Source organism: Petromyzon marinus, chromosome 28, assembly GCF_048934315.1.
Source record: "Petromyzon marinus isolate PM22_M1 ecotype Great Lakes invasive population chromosome 28, UKy_Petmar_22M1.pri1.0, whole genome shotgun sequence".
NCBI lineage: Eukaryota > Metazoa > Chordata > Hyperoartia > Petromyzontiformes > Petromyzontidae > Petromyzon > Petromyzon marinus.
This window is the reverse complement of record NC_133694.1, coordinates 9,771,970-9,798,589: the sequence shown is the minus strand read 5'-3', so window position 1 is coordinate 9,798,589 and position 26,620 is coordinate 9,771,970. Positions and strand designations below refer to the sequence as shown.

At 42.3% G+C, this 26,620-nt stretch overlaps 1 long non-coding RNA gene across 16 annotated transcripts in view; it reads right to left on the bottom strand.

The window, feature by feature from the left end:
* Positions 1-23,541, bottom strand: part of LOC116947003 (uncharacterized) — a 49,044-nt gene extending 25,503 nt beyond the window's left edge. For 2 of the 16 annotated variants that reach the window (XR_012945493.1, XR_012945492.1), the window contains exons 1-4: positions 10,797-11,120; positions 8,929-8,983; positions 8,655-8,716; positions 8,197-8,258 (exon numbers count right to left, since the gene is read on the bottom strand). This is a non-coding gene — a long non-coding RNA (uncharacterized LOC116947003). Of the gene's footprint in view, positions 1-7,870; positions 8,259-8,654; positions 8,717-8,928; positions 8,984-10,796; positions 11,123-11,863; positions 12,104-12,431; positions 12,494-12,709; positions 15,651-23,280 lie in introns of those variants that run through there. The other 14 variants (XR_012945491.1, XR_012945497.1, XR_004403630.2 and 11 more) reach the window with 12 other exon arrangements.
* Positions 23,542-26,620: the final 3,079 nt, after the last annotated feature.

Sequence of the window (26,620 nt, the reverse complement as noted above, 5' to 3'; positions counted from 1 at the left end):
ACCAGATGTCGATCATAAACAGGCCATTAAAAAAAATAAAGAAATAATAAAACTCTCGAGGCGAGGATGTTAGCAGCTATCTGCGAAGATCTCCAGATGAACAAGAGTTTGATGTGCCCTAAGGGAGGTCACACAGAGGGAAGCCCTACGCAAGCCAGAAACGAGGACGCCCACGGGTGAAACCATATTTTTTCATTAAAACAACGGTTAAAATTTAAAATGCAATAACAAGAATAAGCCAAAGTTAGCGGTCCTCGCGCTCACTCCAATTAAGACCAGGCCACCAGATACATCAGTGAATTATTATCCAATAATTAATTCGCTATCAAATGGTTTTCACCTTTAATACTTTTACTGTTAAAACAAAGCTTGGAGACAAAATACAGTCACATCAAAGGTTTTCGAGAAGGAATGAGACAACGGGCAAACTTGCGAAAGAGTTTAAACAATATCCCAAGCAACCCCGACCACCTTTGTCTCTCTCGCAGCGCGGAGAAGCAGGAATCACACCTTATCACAAGGGGCCATCTGGAGCTAGCCAGACGGGTTAATGAGAAACACACACAACAGCCAGCGAGCGTTTTTAAGTTAAAGAAGTGGCTACACATCAGTCACACATAAAATTAAGAATAACGTGTTCACCTTACACGACATTCCATTATAGAACCTTACAGAACCAAGGGATATGGATTCCAAAATCAAGAAACGGACTTCTTAAACTCAGGATGAAAATTATTTTTCTTTTTAATAATTCCATCATAACAATGCGAACCTCGGTAAACCGAGAGGTGTCGGGAGGACGTAGTTACAAACACGAGTCTTGGCGAACATGGGACCAAATGGTATTTGAGAAATATAAAGTCGAAAGTATAAAGAGATAGGTACTCCCGACCACCTTTGTCTCTCCCGCAGAGCGCGAGACAGGAATTTCACGCCAGGGCAAACAGATCGTTATCGCAGGAACCATCTGCCACACACGGGACTTAATAGTGGCCCCACCCCACTCTGCACACGGGCAGCAAAAGAGCGAGCGAGCTTTAAGCTAAATAAACTGCCACACATTTATATATGATAACACACACAGAGTGACGAAAATTAATAAACTAAGTAAGAGCCAAGGTAACGGGGTGGATTAGGCTGGTAGAATGTGGAGTCGAAATGATATTTGAGCGATGCCAACTCAAAGTATAGAGAGATGGGAAGATCCCGGCCACCTTTGTCTCTCCCCGCAGCACGTGATAAAATGCATACGCTCGGAAGAGCATCTTCACTTGGAAACAAAATCAAATACCCCGAACCACAAGCAGAATTATATATGGGTACGGCACAATACCAACTGTGATGTGAAATGTTAAACTTTAAAAATCTTAACCATTTCTTTGTGCTTTGGAAACGTGTACGAACAAGGGAGGGGAACCCGCCCCTCTCTCTGGAAGAACAGCGTCGACAGACAGACGCTTTCGAGATGAATCGAAGCGTCTGTCTCCTTGATGGTTTATGGCTTGAGGAAGACCCGAACAGAACCAGGACACAAACACACACACGAACGCACACACACACACAGACCACGCGCCCCCCACCCCCTTTTCCACTGCGCGGAGAGAATTGTCTTTGAATATAATGGTCAGCCGCATTTTTCAAAACTCAGTCAAGACGTTAAGAGTCAAGACAGATCAGCGAGTCAAGACGTCCACAGGACGAGCAGTCGCATGGAGCGGCTGGCTCCGAGCCTCGCTGAGTAGCGAGGATCGCTGAGTCGCGATGTATCAACAAAAGTGAGTCATACAGCAGTGGAGAGAAACTGCTGTCAGCGAACCAGCACGGGCGCGTTCGCGCACTTCAAGAGAGAGAGCACGTGCGAATCAACTCATTCAACAGAAGAAAAGCTTGGCCAGTCGCCAACAAAGTATCAGCGAATCAGCGCTGAGAGCGCTCGAGCATCTCCACAGAGAAAGCACGTGCAACGTGGCTCAACCAGCAGCGGAAAAGCTTGGATAGCTGCCAACAACTTCAGCAAACCAGCGACCAAGCGCGTGCGACTTGAGTCATACAGCAGTGGAGGAAACCTGCTGCCAGAGAGCCGCCAACAACCTCAACAAAGAGAGCGTGTGCGACTCGGCTCACTCAGCAGAAGAAAACTTGACCTGTCGCCCGCGAGCACAGCGTCAGATACTACAGCAGCTCATCCAGCAGTGGAGAGAAACTGCTGTCAGCGAACCAGCATGGGCGCGTTCGCGCATCTTCAAGGAGAAAGAGCGCGGCCAGCAACGCCAAGCAAGAGCGTGCAGCAGCTCAGCCAGCAGTGGAGAGAAACTGCTATCAGAGAAACAGCACGGGCACGTTCGTGCATCTTCAAGGAGAGGGAGCGCGCGCCACCAGCGTGCCATCAGTACCAGCATCAGCACCAGTGCGTGCCAACATTAACCACCAGCGTGCTACAGCGCGCAACTTCGCGTCACCAGCGCTGAGAGGGCAGCGGCCCCGCACTCAACACCCATCGGCGCGACGACGGCGAGCGTCGTGCTGACTCTTCCAGCCAGCAGTGGACAGAAACTGGCTGCCGTTCGTATGCCCAAACTCCTCCCCCACACTCTCCCCCTCACTCCCCCACCGCGCCGCAACACACAGGAAACACATTTTGGACACAAGAGATGCTAACCTCGGCGTCTGCTTTACGCAAAGAATTGAACCAGTGATAACGAAGACACACGATACGCATATCGGGATAATCAAGAAGGGTTGCCACTCCAAGGTGGTGCATTAAAAATCAATTCATAACGAAAAATACTGCTCTCATTGAGTTGCATAATAACCAATCGTCCTACTATATATTCTTAGTTCTTTCGGTAAAGTCACGTTGAAGGGAAACAATACAATAATAAAATATATAAAATAAAAATTCTCACGACGTTTCGACCATAACACAAACGGTCGTCATCAGGTGTGTCGGTTTGCATAAATGTATTTATTTTTTTATACAGTGTATTTATTTATAAAAAAACGTTAGCGCCACGTGCAGCGATTTGGCAGTTTATTTAGAAGGACTAGTCCATCTATGTTCTGAAAAGAGGAGGGGGGAGACGAAAAATTTAATGTATGCTGTCTGAAAGCCACTGTAAGCGTGAACAATCAATTAAGACCTGAAATGGTTTATCAAATCTTTCCAATGATTGCTAAGCCAGAATCCATCTTCTCGGTTGAAATTGTCTCTGTGCTTGTATATGTGGATAGCCTCATGAACGAATCTCTCATGGTAGCCAGATGGCTTACAAAGAACCTCTGTCTTGGAAAAGTCAATGTCATGTGAGCCTACTGAATTATAACAATGATCTGCCACGGCCGAGGTGTTGGTCCTACCGTGTTTAAGGTCTGCTTTGTGTTCACGAATGCGGTCCGAGACATGGCGTTTGGTTTCTCCAATGTAACTACTACCACAGAGGCAACTTAGTTTGTAGACACCGGGGTATTGTATGTCCGGAATCACATATTTTACAGACGGAACCAGATCACGGATTTTATGTAATGTGTTGAAACGGACCTGGATCTTGTGTTTATTCAAGATTTTGGAGATCTCCAAAATTTTGGAGATCTCCAAAATCTTGAAAAGAGGAGGGGGATCTCCAAAATCTTGAATAAACACAAGATCCAGGTCCGTTTCAGATCTCATACGCAGAACAATATTACGCAGAATTTCAGGAAGAATCACACACAAACCTTCTGCTTCAATCAATTTCATTTCCTAGCTAACTTTAATTTTTGGATAATATGAAAACTCAATCTCGGGATTTTGGAATTTCAACACAGCGTTAACATGATACCATCACGATTGCGTTGTTTCACCTCGATAGCGGCACCTGTGGTTAATTCCCGACGCATAACGCAATCAATCGGTTGTTGAGAGAGATTAAACATGCATACTATTCTATCAAACCTTAACTCTATTATATGCAAATTCGTATACTTGAATTATTACACAACACGGCACTCGGTCTTTGATTCTTATCCCATCCTCAACACGTTCTGATATGCGAAATTATTATGCTTGAAATCGTTAGCACAGTACCACGGCGATGTCCGTTCATTGATTCATCAACGATTATGCAATTAAAGCGTTCGACTGAAATACTTCTGATTGCCTCATCAACGTAACTCAATGGGTGGCGATGTTTTCCGTTATCAGCTAATAGTTGACGCAGTTATCATGAGTCTTGTATGTTTAATGGGAGCGTTGTTGATTTCTTGCGTTGAGCAAACGCCTAGGTTGATTTCCTCGTCAAAAAAAATGTTTGTTCGTTGTTTAGCGGTGGGGGAGTGAGGAGGGGGGGAGAGTGTGGGGGGGAGGCCATACTAACGGCTGCGAGTTTCTGTCCACCGCTGGCTGGATGAGTCAGCACGACGCTCGCCGTCGTCGCGCCGATGGGTGTTGAGTGCGGGGCCGCTGCCCTCTCAGCCCTGGTGACGCGAAGTTGCGCGCTGTAGCACGCTGGTGGCACGCTGTTGGCACGCGCTGGTGCTGATGCTGGTGCTGATGCACGAACGCGCCCGTGCTGGTTCGCTGACAGCAGTTTCCTCCACTGCTGGCTGAGCTGCTGCACGCTCTTGCTTGGCGTTGCTGGCCGTGCTCTTTCTCCTTGAAGGTGTGCGAACGCGCCCGTGCTGGTTCGCTGACAGCAGCTTCCTCCACTGCTAGATGAGCTGCTGTAGTATCGGACGCTGCGTTCGCGGGCGACAGGTCAAGTTTTTCATCTGCTGAGTGAGCCAAGTTGCATGAGCTCTCTTTGTTGAGGTTGTTGGCGGCTCTCTGACAGCAGGTTTCCTCCACTGCTGTATGACTCAGGTTGCACGCGCTTGGTCGCTGGTTTGCTGAAGTTGTTGGCAGCTGTCCAAGCTTTTCCGCTGCTGGTTGAGCCACATTGCACGTGCTTTCTCTGTGGAGATGCTCGAGCGCTCTCAGCGCTGATTCGCTAATACTTTGTTGGCGACTGGCCAAGCTTTTTCTTCTGTTAAGTGAGTTGATTCGCACGTGCTCTCTCTGTTGAAGTGCGCGAACGCGCCCGTGCTGGTTCGCTGACAGCAGGTTTCCTCCACTGCTGTATGACTCACTTTTGTTGATACATCGTGACTCAGCGAGGCTCGGAGCCAGCCGCTCCATGCGACTGCTCGTCCTGTGGACGTCTTGAATCGCTGATCTGTCTTGACTGAACTTTTGAAAATGCGGCTGACCGTTATAGTCAAAGACATTCTTCTCTCTGTGCAGTAAAGGGGGGGGGGGGCGTGGTCTGTGTGTGTCAGTTCGTGTGTGTGTTCGTGCGTGTGTACAGATGGCACCTGCGATAACAATTTTCATCCTGAGTTTAAGAGGTCCATTTCTTGATTGTTGGAATCCATATCCCTTGGTTCTGTAAGGTTCTATAATGGAATGCCGTGTAAGGTGAACACGTTACTATTAATGTTATATTGCAATTTTCTTTAAAACTGTTTGCCTGGCTGCCGTGTGTGGGGTGGGGTGTGTTTTCTCATTAAACCCGGCTGGCTTTTCCAGATGGCCCCTTGTGATAAGGTGTAATTCCTGCTTCTCCGCGCTGCAAGAGAGACAAGTGTGGTCGGGGTTGCTTGGGATATTGTTTAAACTCTTTCGTAAGTTTGCCCGTTCGCTTCATTCCTTCTCGATAACCTTTGATGTGACTCGGTATTCCTGCTCCCAAGTTTGTGATTTAACAGAAAGAGTATTAAAAGGTGAAAATCATTTGATGTCGAATTAATAATTGGATAAGGATTCACTGATGTGTCTGGTGGCCTGTACTTAATTGGAGTGAGCGTTAGGACCGCTAATTTTATCTTATTCTTGTTGTTGCCTTTTAATTTTTTACCCGTTGTTTTACTGGCAAAGGAAAAAAAAATATGTATACGATTTACCCTGTTGGCGTCTCCGTGTCTACTCTCTTGGTGTTCTGACCTCGGAGGGACCTTTCCTAAGGGGCCCATCAAACTCTTGTTCATCTGGAGATTTTCGCCGATAGCTGTTACATCCTCGCCTTGAGAGTTTTATTATTTCTTTATTTATGGCCTGTTTATGATCGACATCTGGTTTTTCATGTTTTTGGGTTTGTGTGTTTTTATGCATTATTTCCTTTATTATTAAAATATATATCGGCAGATATTGTTAATATCAATTTTGGAAAAGGCTCATATACAACAGTTGAACACGAAATTTAACACTCTTCCGAAATTCGTGGTCCGCCAGGAAGTGTCTGTGTTGTTGGCCTGACTGGATGTGCTTCACATGTTTTTTCAGGTTTGTTGAATTCTCGTCTCTCATCTTTTTGTTGTATTTACTTCTGTGATTTGTTCTTGACACCTGATGAAGATCGCTTGCGTTGTGATCGAAACTTCGTGATTGTTTTTTGTTTTAATATAATTTTATTGTATTTCTACATATGTGACTTTACCGAAAAAACTAATGAGTAATTGTATGCAGTCACGAAAGCTTTAATACCTTATCACACTTCTACGGGGACGTTACCGTTGTAATTATGTGTAAGATGTGCCCTTTTTTGGGCTGCCGTTTTGTATTTACAAGAGGTGGTCCTTTTTTGAGCTGCCGTTTTGTATGTGTAAGATGTGCGTGTTTGAGCTGCCGCTCTCGCTCTGGCCCCTCACCCCCTCCAACCGTATTTCCTATTTAAGCTTCTGTTCATCCCTCTGCCCCCCCCCTCTCTCTGCCTCCCTGTGCGTCTTTCCTCCCTCCTTACCTCTTGGTGGACTTGTATATGTATTTCTACTGACCGTGTACCTCGTATTTTTCATTCGATCTATGCTGGTATGTGCAATCCAAAGGTTGAACACGAAATTTAACACTCTTCTGAAATTCGTGGTCCGCCAGGAAGTGTCTGTGTTGTTGGCCTGACTGGATGTTCTTCACATGTTTTTTCAGGTTTGTTGAATTCTCGTCTCTCATCTTTTTGTTGTATTTACCTCCGTGATTTGTTCTTGACACCTGATGAAGATCGCTTGCGTTGTAATTGAAACGTCGTGATTGTTTTTTTAAATATAATTTTATTGTATTTCTACATACGTGATTTTACAAAAAAAACAATGAGTACTTATATATGTTTTAACAGAGCTGTTAATATGCGCGACTCACCTTGCAGCGTGGCCACGGGAATGAGAATCCCCCCTCCACCGTGTGCGCGTTGCCAGGGGCAACCCTCGCTCAGCGTTTCGGGCATGCCCAAATGTGTGCTGTCGCGCGCTGAGCGGTAACAATAACATAAATATGAAGCGCACTAAATCGTTAATTAAACTACCTTAAAGTTTAGGGATGGGAAAACGGAATAGCCTATGCCAAGCAGGGGGCTTAGGGCTTGCCGCCCGTCAATTTTTTTCTACGCGAACCCCGCGGTTAGAGAGCCAAATCCCTCGCAAGCGAGCGTCGTCGCTTCAAGACGATTCTGAAGGAATCTACAACCTTCGATTCCTTTGCGCGATTGAAAGAATCGATTCTTGGTGCGCTCGGATTTTATTTTAAAAGAATGAGTTATCTTTTCATTTGTATGTTATGTTTTTAAGTTTTCAGACGTTTTAAAATATATATTTTCCCGCTAGTAGCAGTATATATCGACTATATAGCACAAAGTACTCACCTGACAGATTGCCGTGACGAGGCCTAGTCCCGTGCAAAGCCTCCGGCCTCGCCTAGATTGCCCGGCCGGCGGAGGCTGGGGCCTGGGCCGCTACCCCCCCCCCCCCCCCGCGCTACAAGAATCCTATTTAATCGCTATAATTTTAGTATCTACCAAGCCTATAATAGTAAGTGCACACATTGGGGTGGAGGGGGAGAGAAGAGGACGTGACACTTTGATGAATTTACCTCAGCGTCGCGTATAAATTTGTTGCATTTTGAATGAGCAATGGCATCCCCCCTGCGGCGACGGCGTGAGTGCGTTGCCAGGGGCAATGGCGTTTCGCGCATGCGCAGCAGCAAGCAGGTCGGCAAAAATAAATAAATAAAGAGGAATCATAAATTTTGATTTAAAGCTTTCGTGACTACAGTAATTCATATTCTTAGTTTTTTCGGTAAAGTCACGTTGAAGAGAAACAACAAAATAACAAAATATATATAAAACAAGATCTTTTGTCGCGAGCAAAAGGATGAAATGAATAAAATCAAACTCGTAATAAAATAAGTTTTCTTACCTGTAAAGATGTGTAGATGCACAGCAATTAAACGGAATGAACATCACCTCACAGCTCAATTCCTGTATTGACGGGATTGAGTGGAAGTGTTAATATTAGAGAAAGATATCCGATTATCAATATTAATCAAATTGGAAAAAGTGTATCTTATAGAAACATGTAGAGTATTATTGTTTTATATTTTCATTATTTTATTGTTTCCCTTCTACGTAACTTTACCGAAAAAAACAATAATGTGTAGAGTATTTTCAAAAGACTAAATGTAAGCAACTATCAAACCACTAAAATATTTAAATCACTTAGCAGTACCATATTGAAAAAATTGGCCAGAACCAAGCAAACCCAACAAGTTAAAAGCGATCGTTAATAAGTAAAAAAAAGGACGTCAAATATCTTTTGTCGCGAGCAAAAGGATTAAATAAATAAAATCAAACTCGTGATAAAATCAGTTTTCTTACCTGTAAAGATGTGTAGATGCACAGCAATCAAACGGGATGAACATCACCTCACGGCTCAATTCCTGTATTGATGGGATTGTGTGGAAGTGTTAATATTAGAGAAAGATGTCCGATTAACAATATTAATCAAATTAGAAAAATGTTTCTAACCTATAAAACTGTCAATATATTTAGTATCATGAAACGTAGTTTAATCCCTAGCAGTGAATATAAAACAGAAAAACTTTATTAAAATAAACAATTGTGTTTTTAGGGAGCTGTAAATCTGTCTTACCTGTACAGTGTCCACCAGAACGTATCATATGCAATGCACATTAAACTTATAACATCTGAAAGATTTAACATTAAAATAAAAATATCAGAAATATGTAACATTTAACCAAAATAAATAATATAAATATGTAAAGTATTTCATACCGTATTCTAGTCAGCCACTGTGATAATGAAATACTGTACAAATAATGCAATATATTAGAATCCAATAATACTAATATAACATCAATGAGGCAAATAATAAAAATGAGCATGAAGATAAAAAGCCACAAAATCTTTCGTACATTTGAATGCAATGCAAACATTGTCTACCAAAAAAACTAATATTATTGTGCTCGCTCCATCAGCGCAATGTGAAAATAAAAGCTGCAGTACAGCAAATTTTCAATGGTTGATTTTCCCAACAATAGAACAAAATTAAGCACCAAATTTAATCAACGATTAAAAAGTATTTATTTAGCACTATAACATTAAAATCACCATCGCAGTACTACATATAATTAATGAGCATGACCTTAGCAAACCAAACAAGCAAAATTCATTTAAGAATCAAGAATAAATCTACATTATAGACTACCAGTACGCTTACCTTACTTAATAAGCAGGCAACAGTGCACATTCTAGACTGCCAGTACACTCACCTTACTTAATAAGCAGCCAACAGTCCACATTATAGACTTCCAGTACAGTCACCTAGCTTAATAACAATTTCTGCAGTTTACATTATAGACTGGCAGTACACTCACCTTAATAAGCAGGCAACAGTCCACATTCTAAACTGCCAGTACACTAACTCTGAAAAGTAAGCAGGCTGCAGTCTACATATGTGGATGTTTTGTAGTTTAATATTTGTATATTAGTAAGAATTTAATTATTAATCACATTTTCTTTTATATTATAAATTGTCAATCTACGTGACTTTAGGGAAATTACCAAAGTAAAAGGCACGCTGCCAGCACCATGAGCGGGAATTGAACTGAGGTCGCCAGGTTTGTGGTGCAGTGCCGTTACCGGTGTACTACCAACACACACATGGACTCACACACATGGACGAACAAACACACACACTTGGATTTAAACGCATTAAACATTTTGCTGAAACAAACTGAATGTATTGTTATGTTTCTATTCACGCGACGTTACCGAAAGAGGCAAATAATAAATAAAAGCAACCCGTTTCTAAATAATAAAATAAGTACGATAAGAATGTGCCGCCAATTTTGTTTTTAATTAACCGCGAGCGAAAGTGTAAATAAATATAAACTAATAATAAATAAACGTATGCGCCCTGTAACTATGTCCAGATGCACACAAACCCGGAAAAAACATATCACTGATCAACCCCCGCACAGAGGGAGAAAGTGTGAATAAGCTGGAAACAAAACATAAAGATTTATTTAAATAATAATAAAGTCTAAAAGGAGCAAATTTGGTTTCGTTAATAAACACTGTGTAACAAAAAAGTGATGATTTATTTAGTCCCTGCGTAAGTGTTACTCTCTATATGTTTATGCCTCAAAAGTACCAAAAAGCTATAATTCCCCTCAAACTGAGCTTTTGTATCAAGGACATATTGAGAAATGTAGCTATTTTCAATGATAATACGTGGTGTGCATTGGTGGCATTCGCTCACATAAAGGCCTGGTTACAAAAGCAAAGTTTGTGGGGAATATTAAGACATTTTCCATAAATAGTAGGCTTAAGCAAATTAAAAATAACACTATCCAGGGGGGAAAAAACGTGTTACAGTGTGCATATGTACGATCATCAAACATTGCTCAACCTCTATCATCTGACCTAATAATTAAGAGTAATCAAATTAGTAAACAGTAATATGTTTTAACGGAGCTGTTAATATGCGCGACTCACCTTGTAGCGTGTCCACGGGAATGAGAATCCCCCCTCCCCACTCCACCGTGTGCGCGTTGCCAGGGGCAACCCTCGCTCAGCGTTTCGCGCAAGCCCAATGTGTGCTGTCGCGCGCTGAGCGGTAACAATAATTACATATTTTTTTTATTTAAAGCTTTCGTGACTGCAGTAATTCATATTCTTAGCTCTTTCGGTAAAGTCACGTTGAAGGGAAACAATAAAATAATAAAATATATATAAAACAATAAAAAATTCTCACGACGTTTCGACCATAACACAAACGGTCGTCATCACCTGATATGACGACCGTTTGTGTTATGGTCGTCATATCAGGTGATGACGACCGTTTGTGTTATGGTCGAAACGTCGTGAGAATTTTTTATTGTTTTATATATATTTTATTATTTCCCTTCAATGTGACTTTACCAAAAGAGCTAAGCATAATAATTAAATAAATATAAAGCGCACTAAATCGTTAATTAAACTACCTTAAAGTTTAGGGATGTGAAAAGGGAATAGCCTATGCCAAGCAGGGGCTTAGGGCTTGCCGCCCGTAAAAAAAATGTCTACGCGAACCCCGCGGTAAGAGAGCCAAATCCCTCGCAAGCGAGCGTCGTCGCTTCAAGACGATTCTGAAGGAATCTACAACCTTCGATTCCTTTGCGCGATTGAAAGAACCGATTCTTGGCGCGCTCGGATTTTATTTTAAACGGATTTTATTTTAAAAGAATGAGTTATCTTTTCATTTGTATGTTATGTTTTTAAGTTTTCAGACGTTTTAAAATATATATTTTCCCGCTAGTAGCAGTATATATCGACTATATAGCACAAAGTACTCACCTGACAGATTTGCCGTGAAGAGGCCTAGTCCCGTGCAAAGCCTCCGGCCTCGCCTAGATTGCACGGCCGGCCGAGGCTGGGGCCTGGGCCGCTACCCCCCCACCCCCCCGCGCTACAATAATCCTATTTAATCGCTAGAATTTTAGTATCTACCGAGCCTATAATAGTTAGTGCACACATTGGGGTGGAGAGGGAGAGAAGAGGTCGTGACACTTTGATGAATTTACCTCAGCGTCGCGTGTAAATTTTTTGCATTTTGAATGAGCAATGGCGTCCACCCTGCGGCGACGGCGTTTGTGCGTTGCCATGGGCAACGGCGTTTCGCGCATGCGCAGCAGCGAGCCGGTCGGTGAAAGTAAGTAAATAAATAAAGAGGAATCGCACCAAAACGTTAATTAAACCACTTTAAAGGCGACGGACGGCAAAACGGAATAGCCTAAGCCGAGTGGGGGGCCCGGGGGCGCCGCCTGGCAAAAAAATTTCCACGCAAACCCCGCGGTCCGAGAGCCAAATCCCCCGCAAGCGAGCGTACACAGACAGACGGACAGACAGACATGAATTATATAGGTTAGATGTAGAGCATTTTCAAAAGACTAAATGTAATCAACTATCGAACCACTAAAATATTTAAATCACCTGAGCAGTACTATATTGAAAAAATTGGCCTGAACCAAGCAAACCCAACAAGTTAAAAGCAATCGTTAATAAGTAAAAAAGGACGGACAAAGATCTTTTATTGCGAGCAAAAGGATCAAATAAATAAAATCAAACTCGTAATAAAATCAGTTTTCTTACCTGTAAAGATGTGTAGATGCACAGCAATCAAACGGAATGAACATCACCTCACGGTTCAATTCCTGTATTGACGGGATTGTGTGGAAGCGTTAATATTAGATAAAGATGTCCGATTAACAATATTAATCAAATTAGAAAAATGTATCTAACCTATAAAACTGTGAATATATTTAGTATCATGAAACGTAGTTTAATCCCTAGCAGTGAATATAAAACAGAAAAACTATTTATTAAAATAAACAATTGTGTGTTTTTAGGGAACTGTAAATCTGTCTTACCTGTACAGTGTCCACCAGAACGTATCATATGCAATGCACATTAAACTTATAACATCTGAAAGATTTAACATTAAATTAAAAATATCAGAAATATGTAACATTTAACCAAAATAAATAATATAAATATGTAGAGTATTTCATACCATATTCTAGTCAGCCATTGTGATACTGTACAAATCATTAGTATTAATGAATCCAATAATACTAATATAACATCAATGAGGCAAATAATAAAAATGATCATGAAGATAAAAAGCCACAAAATCGTTCGTACATGTGAATGCAATGCAAACATTGTCTACCAAAAAAACTAATATTATTGTGCTCGCTCCATCAGCGCAATGTGAAAATAAAAGCTGCAGTACAGCAAATTTTCAATGGTTGATTTTTCCAACAATATAACAAAATTAAGCACCAAATTTAAGCAAAGATAAAAAAAAGTAGTATTTATTTAGCACTATACCATTAAAATCACCATCGTAGTACTACATATAATTAATGAGCATGACCTTAGCAAACCAAACAAGCAAAATCCATTTAAGAATCAAGAATAAATCTACATTCTAGACTACCAGTACGCTTACCTTACTTAATAAGCAGACAACAGTGCACATTCTAGACTGCCAGTACACTCACCTAGCTTAATAACAATTTCTGCAATCTACATTATAGATTGGCAGTACACTCACCTTAATAAGCAGGCAACAGTCCACATTATAGACTGCCAGTACACTAACTCCGATAAGAAAGCAGGCTGCAGTCTACATGAGTGGATTTTTTGTAGTTTAATATTTGCATAATATTAGTAAGAATTAAATTATTTCTCACATTTTCTGTAATATTAGGAATGGTCAATCTACGTGACTTTAGGGAAAGTACCAAAGAAAAAGGCACGCTGCCAGCACCACGCCCGGCCGCCTTTGTCTTTCCAGTGGCGGTGTTTACACACCGCACGAGGTACTAATTTGAGGCTGAGTCGAGCTAGGGGAGGCTCAGGAGCGTTTCAGATAATCGTCACCGGTGTTGGCCGTGAGCGGGAATTGAACTGGGGTCGCCAGGTTCGTGGTGCAGCGCCGTTACCAGTACACTATCAACACACACATGGACTCACACACACATGGACGAACAAACACGCACACTTGGATTTAAACACATGAAACATTTTCTTAAAACAAACTGAATGTATTGGTATGTTTCTATTCACGCGACGTTACCGAAAGAGGCAAATGATTAATAAAAGAGTCCCGTTTCTAAATAATAAAATAAGTACGATAAAATGTGCCGCCATTTTGTTTTTAATTAGCCGCGAGCGAAAGTGTAAATAAATATAAACTAATAATAAACGTATGTGACCTGTAACTATGTCCAGATGCACACAAATAAACCCGGAAAAACATATCACTGACCAACCCCCGCATAGAGGGGGAAAGTGTGAATAAGCTGGAAACAAAACATAAGGATATTTATTTATTTAAATAATAATAAAGTCTAAAAAGAGCACATTTGGTATCGTTAATAAACAGTGTCATAAAAAGTGATGATTTATTTAGTCACTGCGTAGTAAGTGTTACTCTCTATATGCTTATGCCTCAAAAGTACCAAAAAGCTATAATTCCCCTCAAACTGAGCTTTTGTGTCAAGGACATATATAAAAATGTAGCTATTTTTAATGATACGTGTGGATTTGTGGCATTCCCTCACATAAAGGCCTGGTTACAAAAGCAAAGTTTGTGGGGAATAATAGACATTTTCCATAAATAGTAGGCTTAAACAAATTAAAAATAACACTATCCAGGGGGGAAAAACGTGTTACAGTGTGCATATGTACGATCAGCAAACATAGCTCAACCTCTATCATCTCACCTAATAATTAAGAGTAATAAAATTAGTAAACAGTAATATATATGGTATTAAAGCTTTCGTGACTGTATAAAATTACTCACTGGGGTTGTGTTGTATATATAGGTGTTATGAAAATTTATGAAAATAATGAAAATTTAAATTTGAACAATTTATCCTAAATTATGTTAATTAGTGTAAGTATGCGCATAAATTATGCTGATTCGAGAGTTAATCGTATTAATTTATACGAGTGGGCGTGACTATGATAATGCAGGTCGTTATGATAATTAGGTCCAGCTTCGGTGACGAGGATTCGGTTATGAATTGGAATAACGCAATTAATCGTATGCAGTTCTGTAGGTGTTGTGAGCATGAATGAGAGAGGGTCGATTCGACTCTGCTCTTTAATTCCGTATTATCGATAAGGATACGATTACTCTTGATTGAACATTATGAATTATGTGTGTTATGGATTATGGATTATGTGTGTGATAGTGTGCTTATGATAGGTCCTGTTGTATATGAGCCTTTTCCAAAATTGATATTAACAATAATATTTGCGTTATATATATCATATTTTTTTAACAAACGAAAAAAATAATCAATAAAACCCGTAAGCCAGTCACACGAAAAACCAGATGTCGATCATAAACAGGCCATTAAAAAAAATAAAGAAATAATAAAACTCTCGAGGCGAGGATGTTAGCAGCTATCTGCGAAGATCTCCAGATGAACAAGAGTTTGATGTGCCCTAAGGGAGGTCACACAGAGGGAAGCCCTACGCAAGCCAGAAACGAGGACGCCCACGGGTGAAACCATATTTTTTCATTAAAACAACGGTTAAAATTTAAAATGCAATAACAAGAATAAGCCAAAGTTAGCGGTCCTCGCGCTCACTCCAATTAAGACCAGGCCACCAGATACATCAGTGAATTATTATCCAATAATTAATTCGCTATCAAATGGTTTTCACCTTTAATACTTTTACTGTTAAAACAAAGCTTGGAGACAAAATACAGTCACATCAAAGGTTTTCGAGAAGGAATGAGACAACGGGCAAACTTGCGAAAGAGTTTAAACAATATCCCAAGCAACCCCGACCACCTTTGTCTCTCTCGCAGCGCGGAGAAGCAGGAATCACACCTTATCACAAGGGGCCATCTGGAGCTAGCCAGACGGGTTAATGAGAAACACACACAACAGCCAGCGAGCGTTTTTAAGTTAAAGAAGTGGCTACACATCAGTCACACATAAAATTAAGAATAACGTGTTCACCTTACACGACATTCCATTATAGAACCTTACAGAACCAAGGGATATGGATTCCAAAATCAAGAAACGGACTTCTTAAACTCAGGATGAAAATTATTTTTCTTTTTAATAATTCCATCATAACAATGCGAACCTCGGTAAACCGAGAGGTGTCGGGAGGACGTAGTTACAAACACGAGTCTTGGCGAACATGGGACCAAATGGTATTTGAGAAATATAAAGTCGAAAGTATAAAGAGATAGGTACTCCCGACCACCTTTGTCTCTCCCGCAGAGCGCGAGACAGGAATTTCACGCCAGGGCAAACAGATCGTTATCGCAGGAACCATCTGCCACACACGGGACTTAATAGTGGCCCCACCCCACTCTGCACACGGGCAGCAAAAGAGCGAGCGAGCTTTAAGCTAAATAAACTGCCACACATTTATATATGATAACACACACAGAGTGACGAAAATTAATAAACTAAGTAAGAGCCAAGGTAACGGGGTGGATTAGGCTGGTAGAATGTGGAGTCGAAATGATATTTGAGCGATGCCAACTCAAAGTATAGAGAGATGGGAAGATCCCGGCCACCTTTGTCTCTCCCCGCAGCACGTGATAAAATGCATACGCTCGGAAGAGCATCTTCACTTGGAAACAAAATCAAATACCCCGAACCACAAGCAGAATTATATATGGGTACGGCACAATACCAACTGTGATGTGAAATGTTAAACTTTAAAAATCTTAACCATTTCTTTGTGCTTTGGAAACGTGTACGAACAAGGGAGGGGAACCCGCCCCTCTCTCTGGAAGAACAGCGTCGACAGACAGACGCTTTCGAGATGAATCGAAGCGTCTGTCTCCTTGATGGTTTATGGCTTGAGGAAGACCCGAACAGAACCAGGACACAAACACACACACGAACGCACACACACACACAGACCACGCGCCCCCCACCCCCTTTTCCACTGCGCGGAGAGAATTGTCTTTGAATATAATGGTCAGCCGCATTTTTCAAAACTCAGTCAAGACGTTAAGAGTCAAGACAGATCAGCGAGTCAAGACGTCCACAGGACGAGCAGTCGCATGGAGCGGCTGGCTCCGAGCCTCGCTGAGTAGCGAGGATCGCTGAGTCGCGATGTATCAACAAAAGTGAGTCATACAGCAGTGGAGAGAAACTGCTGTCAGCGAACCAGCACGGGCGCGTTCGCGCACTTCAAGAGAGAGAGCACGTGCGAATCAACTCATTCAACAGAAGAAAAGCTTGGCCAGTCGCCAACAAAGTATCAGCGAATCAGCGCTGAGAGCGCTCGAGCATCTCCACAGAGAAAGCACGTGCAACGTGGCTCAACCAGCAGCGGAAAAGCTTGGATAGCTGCCAACAACTTCAGCAAACCAGCGACCAAGCGCGTGCGACTTGAGTCATACAGCAGTGGAGGAAACCTGCTGCCAGAGAGCCGCCAACAACCTCAACAAAGAGAGCGTGTGCGACTCGGCTCACTCAGCAGAAGAAAACTTGACCTGTCGCCCGCGAGCACAGCGTCAGATACTACAGCAGCTCATCCAGCAGTGGAGAGAAACTGCTGTCAGCGAACCAGCATGGGCGCGTTCGCGCATCTTCAAGGAGAAAGAGCGCGGCCAGCAACGCCAAGCAAGAGCGTGCAGCAGCTCAGCCAGCAGTGGAGAGAAACTGCTATCAGAGAAACAGCACGGGCACGTTCGTGCATCTTCAAGGAGAGGGAGCGCGCGCCACCAGCGTGCCATCAGTACCAGCATCAGCACCAGTGCGTGCCAACATTAACCACCAGCGTGCTACAGCGCGCAACTTCGCGTCACCAGCGCTGAGAGGGCAGCGGCCCCGCACTCAACACCCATCGGCGCGACGACGGCGAGCGTCGTGCTGACTCTTCCAGCCAGCAGTGGACAGAAACTGGCTGCCGTTCGTATGCCCAAACTCCTCCCCCACACTCTCCCCCTCACTCCCCCACCGCGCCGCAACACACAGGAAACACATTTTGGACACAAGAGATGCTAACCTCGGCGTCTGCTTTACGCAAAGAATTGAACCAGTGATAACGAAGACACACGATACGCATATCGGGATAATCAAGAAGGGTTGCCACTCCAAGGTGGTGCATTAAAAATCAATTCATAACGAAAAATACTGCTCTCATTGAGTTGCATAATAACCAATCGTCCTACTATATATTCTTAGTTCTTTCGGTAAAGTCACGTTGAAGGGAAACAATACAATAATAAAATATATAAAATAAAAATTCTCACGACGTTTCGACCATAACACAAACGGTCGTCATCAGGTGTGTCGGTTTGCATAAATGTATTTATTTTTTTATACAGTGTATTTATTTATAAAAAAACGTTAGCGCCACGTGCAGCGATTTGGCAGTTTATTTAGAAGGACTAGTCCATCTATGTTCTGAAAAGAGGAGGGGGGAGACGAAAAATTTAATGTATGCTGTCTGAAAGCCACTGTAAGCGTGAACAATCAATTAAGACCTGAAATGGTTTATCAAATCTTTCCAATGATTGCTAAGCCAGAATCCATCTTCTCGGTTGAAATTGTCTCTGTGCTTGTATATGTGGATAGCCTCATGAACGAATCTCTCATGGTAGCCAGATGGCTTACAAAGAACCTCTGTCTTGGAAAAGTCAATGTCATGTGAGCCTACTGAATTATAACAATGATCTGCCACGGCCGAGGTGTTGGTCCTACCGTGTTTAAGGTCTGCTTTGTGTTCACGAATGCGGTCCGAGACATGGCGTTTGGTTTCTCCAATGTAACTACTACCACAGAGGCAACTTAGTTTGTAGACACCGGGGTATTGTATGTCCGGAATCACATATTTTACAGACGGAACCAGATCACGGATTTTATGTAATGTGTTGAAACGGACCTGGATCTTGTGTTTATTCAAGATTTTGGAGATCTCCAAAATTTTGGAGATCTCCAAAATCTTGAAAAGAGGAGGGGGATCTCCAAAATCTTGAATAAACACAAGATCCAGGTCCGTTTCAGATCTCATACGCAGAACAATATTACGCAGAATTTCAGGAAGAATCACACACAAACCTTCTGCTTCAATCAATTTCATTTCCTAGCTAACTTTAATTTTTGGATAATATGAAAACTCAATCTCGGGATTTTGGAATTTCAACACAGCGTTAACATGATACCATCACGATTGCGTTGTTTCACCTCGATAGCGGCACCTGTGGTTAATTCCCGACGCATAACGCAATCAATCGGTTGTTGAGAGAGATTAAACATGCATACTATTCTATCAAACCTTAACTCTATTATATGCAAATTCGTATACTTGAATTATTACACAACACGGCACTCGGTCTTTGATTCTTATCCCATCCTCAACACGTTCTGATATGCGAAATTATTATGCTTGAAATCGTTAGCACAGTACCACGGCGATGTCCGTTCATTGATTCATCAACGATTATGCAATTAAAGCGTTCGACTGAAATACTTCTGATTGCCTCATCAACGTAACTCAATGGGTGGCGATGTTTTCCGTTATCAGCTAATAGTTGACGCAGTTATCATGAGTCTTGTATGTTTAATGGGAGCGTTGTTGATTTCTTGCGTTGAGCAAACGCCTAGGTTGATTTCCTCGTCAAAAAAAATGTTTGTTCGTTGTTTAGCGGTGGGGGAGTGAGGAGGGGGGGAGAGTGTGGGGGGGAGGCCATACTAACGGCTGCGAGTTTCTGTCCACCGCTGGCTGGATGAGTCAGCACGACGCTCGCCGTCGTCGCGCCGATGGGTGTTGAGTGCGGGGCCGCTGCCCTCTCAGCCCTGGTGACGCGAAGTTGCGCGCTGTAGCACGCTGGTGGCACGCTGTTGGCACGCGCTGGTGCTGATGCTGGTGCTGATGCACGAACGCGCCCGTGCTGGTTCGCTGACAGCAGTTTCCTCCACTGCTGGCTGAGCTGCTGCACGCTCTTGCTTGGCGTTGCTGGCCGTGCTCTTTCTCCTTGAAGGTGTGCGAACGCGCCCGTGCTGGTTCGCTGACAGCAGTTTCCTCCACTGCTAGATGAGCTGCTGTAGTATCGGACGCTGCGTTCGCGGGCGACAGGTCAAGTTTTTCATCTGCTGAGTGAGCCAAGTTGCATGAGCTCTCTTTGTTGAGGTTGTTGGCGGCTCTCTGACAGCAGGTTTCCTCCACTGCTGTATGACTCAGGTCGCACGCGCTTGGTCGCTGGTTTGCTGAAGTTGTTGGCAGCTGTCCAAGCTTTTCCGCTGCTGGTTGAGCCACATTGCACGTGCTTTCTCTGTGGAGATGCTCGAGCGCTCTCAGCGCTGATTCGCTAATACTTTGTTGGCGACTGGCCAAGCTTTTTCTTCTGTTAAGTGAGTTGATTCGCACGTGCTCTCTCTGTTGAAGTGCGCGAACGCGCCCGTGCTGGTTCGCTGACAGCAGGTTTCCTCCACTGCTGTATGACTCACTTTTGTTGATACATCGTGACTCAGCGAGGCTCGGAGCCAGCCGCTCCATGCGACTGCTCGTCCTGTGGACGTCTTAAATCGCTGATCTGTCTTGACTGAACTTTTGAAAATGCGGCTGACCGTTATAGTCAAAGACATTCTTCTCTCTGTGCAGTAAAGGGGGGGGGGCGTGGTCTGTGTGTGTCAGTTCGTGTGTGTGTTCGTGCGTGTGTACAGATGGCACCTGCGATAACAATCTGTTTGCCCTGGCGTGAAATTCCTCTCTCGCGCTCTGCTGGGAGAGACAAAGATGGTCGGGAGCACCTTCTCTCTATCCTTTGAGTTAACATCGCTCAAATAGCATTTGGTCCCATGTTCACCAAGACTCGTGTTTGTAACTACGTCCTCCCGAAGCACCTCTCGGGTTACCGAGATTCGCATTGTTATTATGGAGTTATTAAAAAGAAAAATAATTTTCATCCTGAGTTTAAGAGGTCCATTTCTTGATTGTTGGAATCCATATCCCTTGGTTCTGTAAGGTTCTATAATGGAATGCCGTGTAAGGTGAACACGTTACTATTAATGTTATATTGCAATTTTCTTTAAAACTGTTTGCCTGGCTGCCGTGTGTGGGGTGGGGTGTGTTTTCTCATTAAACCCGGCTGGCTTTTCCAGATGGCCCCTTGTGATAAGGTGTAATTCCTGCTTCTCCGCGCTGCGAGAGAGACAAGTGTGGTCGGGGTTGCTTGGGATATTGTTTAAACTCTTTCGTAAGTTTGCCCGTTCGCTTCATTCCTTCTCGATAACCTTTGATGTGACTCGGTATTCCTGCTCCCAAGTTTGTGATTTAACAGAAAGAGTATTAAAAGGTGAAAATCATTTGATGTCGAATTAATAATTGGATAAGGATTCACTGATGTGTCTGGTGGCCTGTACTTAATTGGAGTGAGCGTTAGGACCGCTAATTTTATCTTATTCTTGTTGTTGCCTTTTAATTTTTTACCCGTTGTTTTACTGGCAAAGGAAAAAAAAATATGTATACGATTTACCCTGTTGGCGTCTCCGTGTCTACTCTCTTGGTGTTCTGACCTCGGAGGGACCTTTCCTAAGGGGCCCATCAAACTCTTGTTCATCTGGAGATTTTCGCCGATAGCTGTTACATCCTCGCCTTGAGAGTTTTATTATTTCTTTATTTATGGCCTGTTTATGATCGACATCTGGTTTTTCATGTTTTTGGGTTTGTGTGTTTTTATGCATTATTTCCTTTATTATTAAAATATATATCGGCAGATATTGTTAATATCAATTTTGGAAAAGGCTCATATACAACAGTTGAACACGAAATTTAACACTCTTCCGAAATTCGTGGTCCGCCAGGAAGTGTCTGTGTTGTTGGCCTGACTGGATGTGCTTCACATGTTTTTTCAGGTTTGTTGAATTCTCGTCTCTCATCTTTTTGTTGTATTTACTTCTGTGATTTGTTCTTGACACCTGATGAAGATCGCTTGCGTTGTGATCGAAACTTCGTGATTGTTTTTTGTTTTAATATAATTTTATTGTATTTCTACATATGTGACTTTACCGAAAAAACTAATGAGTAATTGTATGCAGTCACGAAAGCTTTAATACCTTATCACACTTCTACGGGGACGTTACCGTTGTAATTATGTGTAAGATGTGCCCTTTTTTGGGCTGCCGTTTTGTATTTACAAGAGGTGGTCCTTTTTTGAGCTGCCGTTTTGTATGTGTAAGATGTGCGTGTTTGAGCTGCCGCTCTCGCTCTGGCCCCTCCCCCCCTCCAACCGTATTTCCTATTTAAGCTTCTGTTCATCCCTCTGCCCCCCCCCTCTCTCTGCCTCCCTGTGCGTCTTTCCTCCCTCCTTACCTCTTGGTGGACTTGTATATGTATTTCTACTGACCGTGTACCTCGTATTTTTCATTCGATCTATGCTGGTATGTGCAATCCAAAGGTTGAACACGAAATTTAACACTCTTCTGAAATTCGTGGTCCGCCAGGAAGTGTCTGTGTTGTTGGCCTGACTGGATGTTCTTCACATGTTTTTTCAGGTTTGTTGAATTCTCGTCTCTCATCTTTTTGTTGTATTTACCTCCGTGATTTGTTCTTGACACCTGATGAAGATCGCTTGCGTTGTAATTGAAACGTCGTGATTGTTTTTTTAAATATAATTTTATTGTATTTCTACATACGTGATTTTACAAAAAAAAACAATGAGTACTTATATATGTTTTAACAGAGCTGTTAATATGCGCGACTCACCTTGCAGCGTGGCCACGGGAATGAGAATCCCCCCTCCCCCCTCCACCGTGTGCGCGTTGCCAGGGGCAACCCTCGCTCAGCGTTTCGCGCATGCCCAAATGTGTGCTGTCGCGCGCTGAGCGGTAACAATAATTACATAAATATGAAGCGCACTAAATCGTTAATTAAACTACCTTAAAGTTTAGGGATGGGAAAACGGAATAGCCTATGCCAAGCAGGGGGCTTAGGGCTTGCCGCCCGTCAATTTTTTTCTACGCGAACCCCGCGGTTAGAGAGCCAAATCCCTCGCAAGCGAGCGTCGTCGCTTCAAGACGATTCTGAAGGAATCTACAACCTTCGATTCCTTTGCGCGATTGAAAGAATCGATTCTTGGTGCGCTCGGATTTTATTTTAAAAGAATGAGTTATCTTTTCATTTGTATGTTATGTTTTTAAGTTTTCAGACGTTTTAAAATATATATTTTCCCGCTAGTAGCAGTATATATCGACTATATAGCACAAAGTACTCACCTGACAGATTGCCGTGACGAGGCCTAGTCCCGTGCAAAGCCTCCGGCCTCGCCTAGATTGCCCGGCCGGCGGAGGCTGGGGCCTGGGCCGCTACCCCCCCCCCCCCCCCGCGCTACAAGAATCCTATTTAATCGCTATAATTTTAGTATCTACCAAGCCTATAATAGTAAGTGCACACATTGGGGTGGAGGGGGAGAGAAGAGGACGTGACACTTTGATGAATTTACCTCAGCGTCGCGTATAAATTTGTTGCATTTTGAATGAGCAATGGCATCCCCCCTGCGGCGACGGCGTGAGTGCGTTGCCAGGGGCAATGGCGTTTCGCGCATGCGCAGCAGCAAGCAGGTCGGCAAAAATAAATAAATAAAGAGGAATCATAAATTTTGATTTAAAGCTTTCGTGACTGCAGTAATTCATATTCTTAGTTTTTTCGGTAAAGTCACGTTGAAGAGAAACAACAAAATAACAAAATATATATAAAACAATAAAAAATTCTCACGACGTTTCGACCATAACTCAAACGGTCATCATCAGGTGTGTCGGTTTGCATAAATTTATTTTGAAAACGGCATATTTATTTATATATATATAAAAAAATAACGTTTGCGTCACGCGCAACGATTGGCAGTTTGCCCAGGACTAGTCCATCTATTTTTTGAAAAGAGGAGGGGGGAGACGAAATTTGTTTTTATGTATGCTGTCTGAAAGCCACTGTAAGCGTGAATAATCAATCAAGAACTGAAATGATTTATCAAATCTTTCCAATGATTGCTAAGATAGAATCCATCTTCTCGGTTGAAATTGTCTCTGTGCTTGTATATGTGGATAGCCTCATGAACGAATCTCTCATGGAAGCCAGATGGCTTACAAAGAACCTCCGTCTTGGAAAAGTCAATGGCATGTGAGCCTACTGAATTAGAACAATGATCTGCTACGGCCGAGGTGTTGGTCCTACCTGGTGTCTACAAACTAAGTTGCCTCTGTGGTAGTAGTTACATTGGAGAAACCAAACGCCATATCTCGGACCACATTCGTGAACATAAAGCAGACCTTAAACACGGTAGGACCAACACCTCGGCCGTAGCAGATCATTGTTCTAATTCAGTAGGCTCACATGCCATTGACTTTTCCAAGACGGAGGTTCTTTGTAAGCCATCTGGCTTCCATGAGAGATTCGTTCATGAGGCTATCCACATATACAAGCACAGAGACAATTTCAACCGAGAAGATGGATTCTATCTTAGCAATCATTGGAAAGATTTGATAAATCATTTCAGTTCTTGATTGATTATTCACGCTTACAGTGGCTTTCAGACAGCATACATAAAAACAAATTTCGTCTCCCCCCTCCTCTTTTCAAAAAATAGATGGACTAGTCCTGGGCAAACTGCCAATCGTTGCGCGTGCCGCAAACGTTATTTTTTTATATATAAATAAATAAATATGCCGTTTTCAAAATAAATTTATGCAAACCGACACACCTGATGATGACCGTTTGAGTTATGGTCGAAACGTCGTGAGAATTTTTTATTGTTTTATATATATTTTGTTATTTTGTTGTTTCTCTTCAACGTGACTTTACCGAAAAAACTAAGAATAAGAGGAATCATAGTTCATAGTTTATTTATTTGGTATAGCCCTGTGAGCCATTCGGCTCTTGAATCGGGTGCAACCGCAACAAACAAAAAACATGAACAAGAAAACATCTTAAAGTGATTATGTGACTGTGCAAACAGAAAATACAGGAAAAAAATATCAAAATATTCCTGAAATAGCACCGTACACCAACGCTGTGTGCAAAAATCCCAGTGGGATGCAAGTCAAATAACAACAACCACAAGACAAACTAAGATTAAGGCCATCAGTCTAACTCCGTACTACAATAAACAAAAACATGGCCAAAACAAAAAAAAACTTTTCGAAATCACCAAAATAAAAGCCATAAATCCAATGTAACAGTGATCATAAAGACTGACCGAATTTTTAACAATAAACTACATAAATAAATTATAACACCAAAATCTAGAGCCATATTTTAGGCCACTGAATAGCAGTGGCAGCTAGGGTTGTACAACTCCTCTAGAGCAGTTTTGAGTGAAGATCTCATAGGTAGTGATTCAAGTTGCAGTTTATTTGCAATAGCATTCCAGACCCTGGGGGCATCAATAGCAAAGGCCCTTCCTCCAGTTTTTGTACGGCAATAGGGAATGTGAAGCTGGTAAATGAGCGAAGACCTGAGTTCAAATTTGTTCTTTGAAACAGAGAGGAGATCCAGTAGGTAGTCTGTGGAATTTTTTGTAAGTACATCGTGAATAAATAAGATCTGGTGCACAAGCTGTCGAACATTAAGAGATGTTAAGTTTGACCCAATGTAGAGATCACAGTGGTGAGTCCTATATGGGCAGTTCAATGCAAATCTTAAGGCCGAGTACAGTACTTGGGGCTGATTTATACACGATGTCACAGTAGTCAAGTAGAGGCAGTATGGTAGCTTTTATCAATTCCAAACGGAACATTGGGGGAAACAGTGCTTGTGTCGATACAGAAAACCAATTTTTATTTTTGTCTTTTTACCAATATAATCAATGTGATCTTCAAAACTAAGTTTTGAATCCAGGATGACCCCAAGATACTTATAGATCTTGACTTGCTCTATTTGATAATTATTCAAGGAATGTAATTGGGGAAAAATTACTTCCTGCTTTAGTCCCGGAGAGAAGCATAGCACCCTGGTTTTGGAGGTATTCAGGACTAGTTTAAGAGAAACTAGCTGATGTTGTAGTTTGTTGAAATCACCCTGGAGCTTAGCAATCACGTCATCCAGAGAGCGGCCAGCAGTAATCTGTATCGTGTCATCTGCAAAAAGATTTACCCTGGAATGATCCAGTTCAGTGCCCAAGTCATTGACATAAAGAGAGAACAAGAGGGGGCCGAGGATGGAACCCTGTGGAACCCCTTTTGTTATCTTCACACTGTTTGACCTCCAACCATCTGTGAATACAGTTTGGGTGCGAGAAAAGAGGTAATTTTTTAACCATTGCACTGTGTTCTCGGAAAAACCGAGACAACTTAGTTTACTAAGCAGGGTGTTGTGGTCAACTGTATCAAAAGCTTTGGACAGGTCAAGAAAAAGACAGGCACAGTACTGCTTATTATGAAGGCTATTGTAAATTTGATTCAAAGAGTCTAATGCAGCAGATGTGGTACTGTATTTTTTCCGGAACCCAGATTGTTTTAGATGTAGTAGATTGTTGGTGGACAGGAAACTGCTAATTTGGTAGTTCAATAATTTTTCTAAAATTTTCATCAATGGGGACAAAATTGAGATAGGTCGGTAGTTATTGGGATCATCTTTAGGGCCCTCTTTGTGAAGTGGACGGACATCGGAATGTTTCCATTCTAGAGGAACTGATGCTTCTTTGATGGACAGGTTGAAAATATGGGCTATAGGTTTGTATATTAGGTGACCAACAGTTAGTAGAGCAAAGACGGGAAAACTATCTGCTCCGGTAGAGGAGGACCCTTTGAGGTAGGACAGTTGTTTCAGAACATTACTTTCGTGGATTG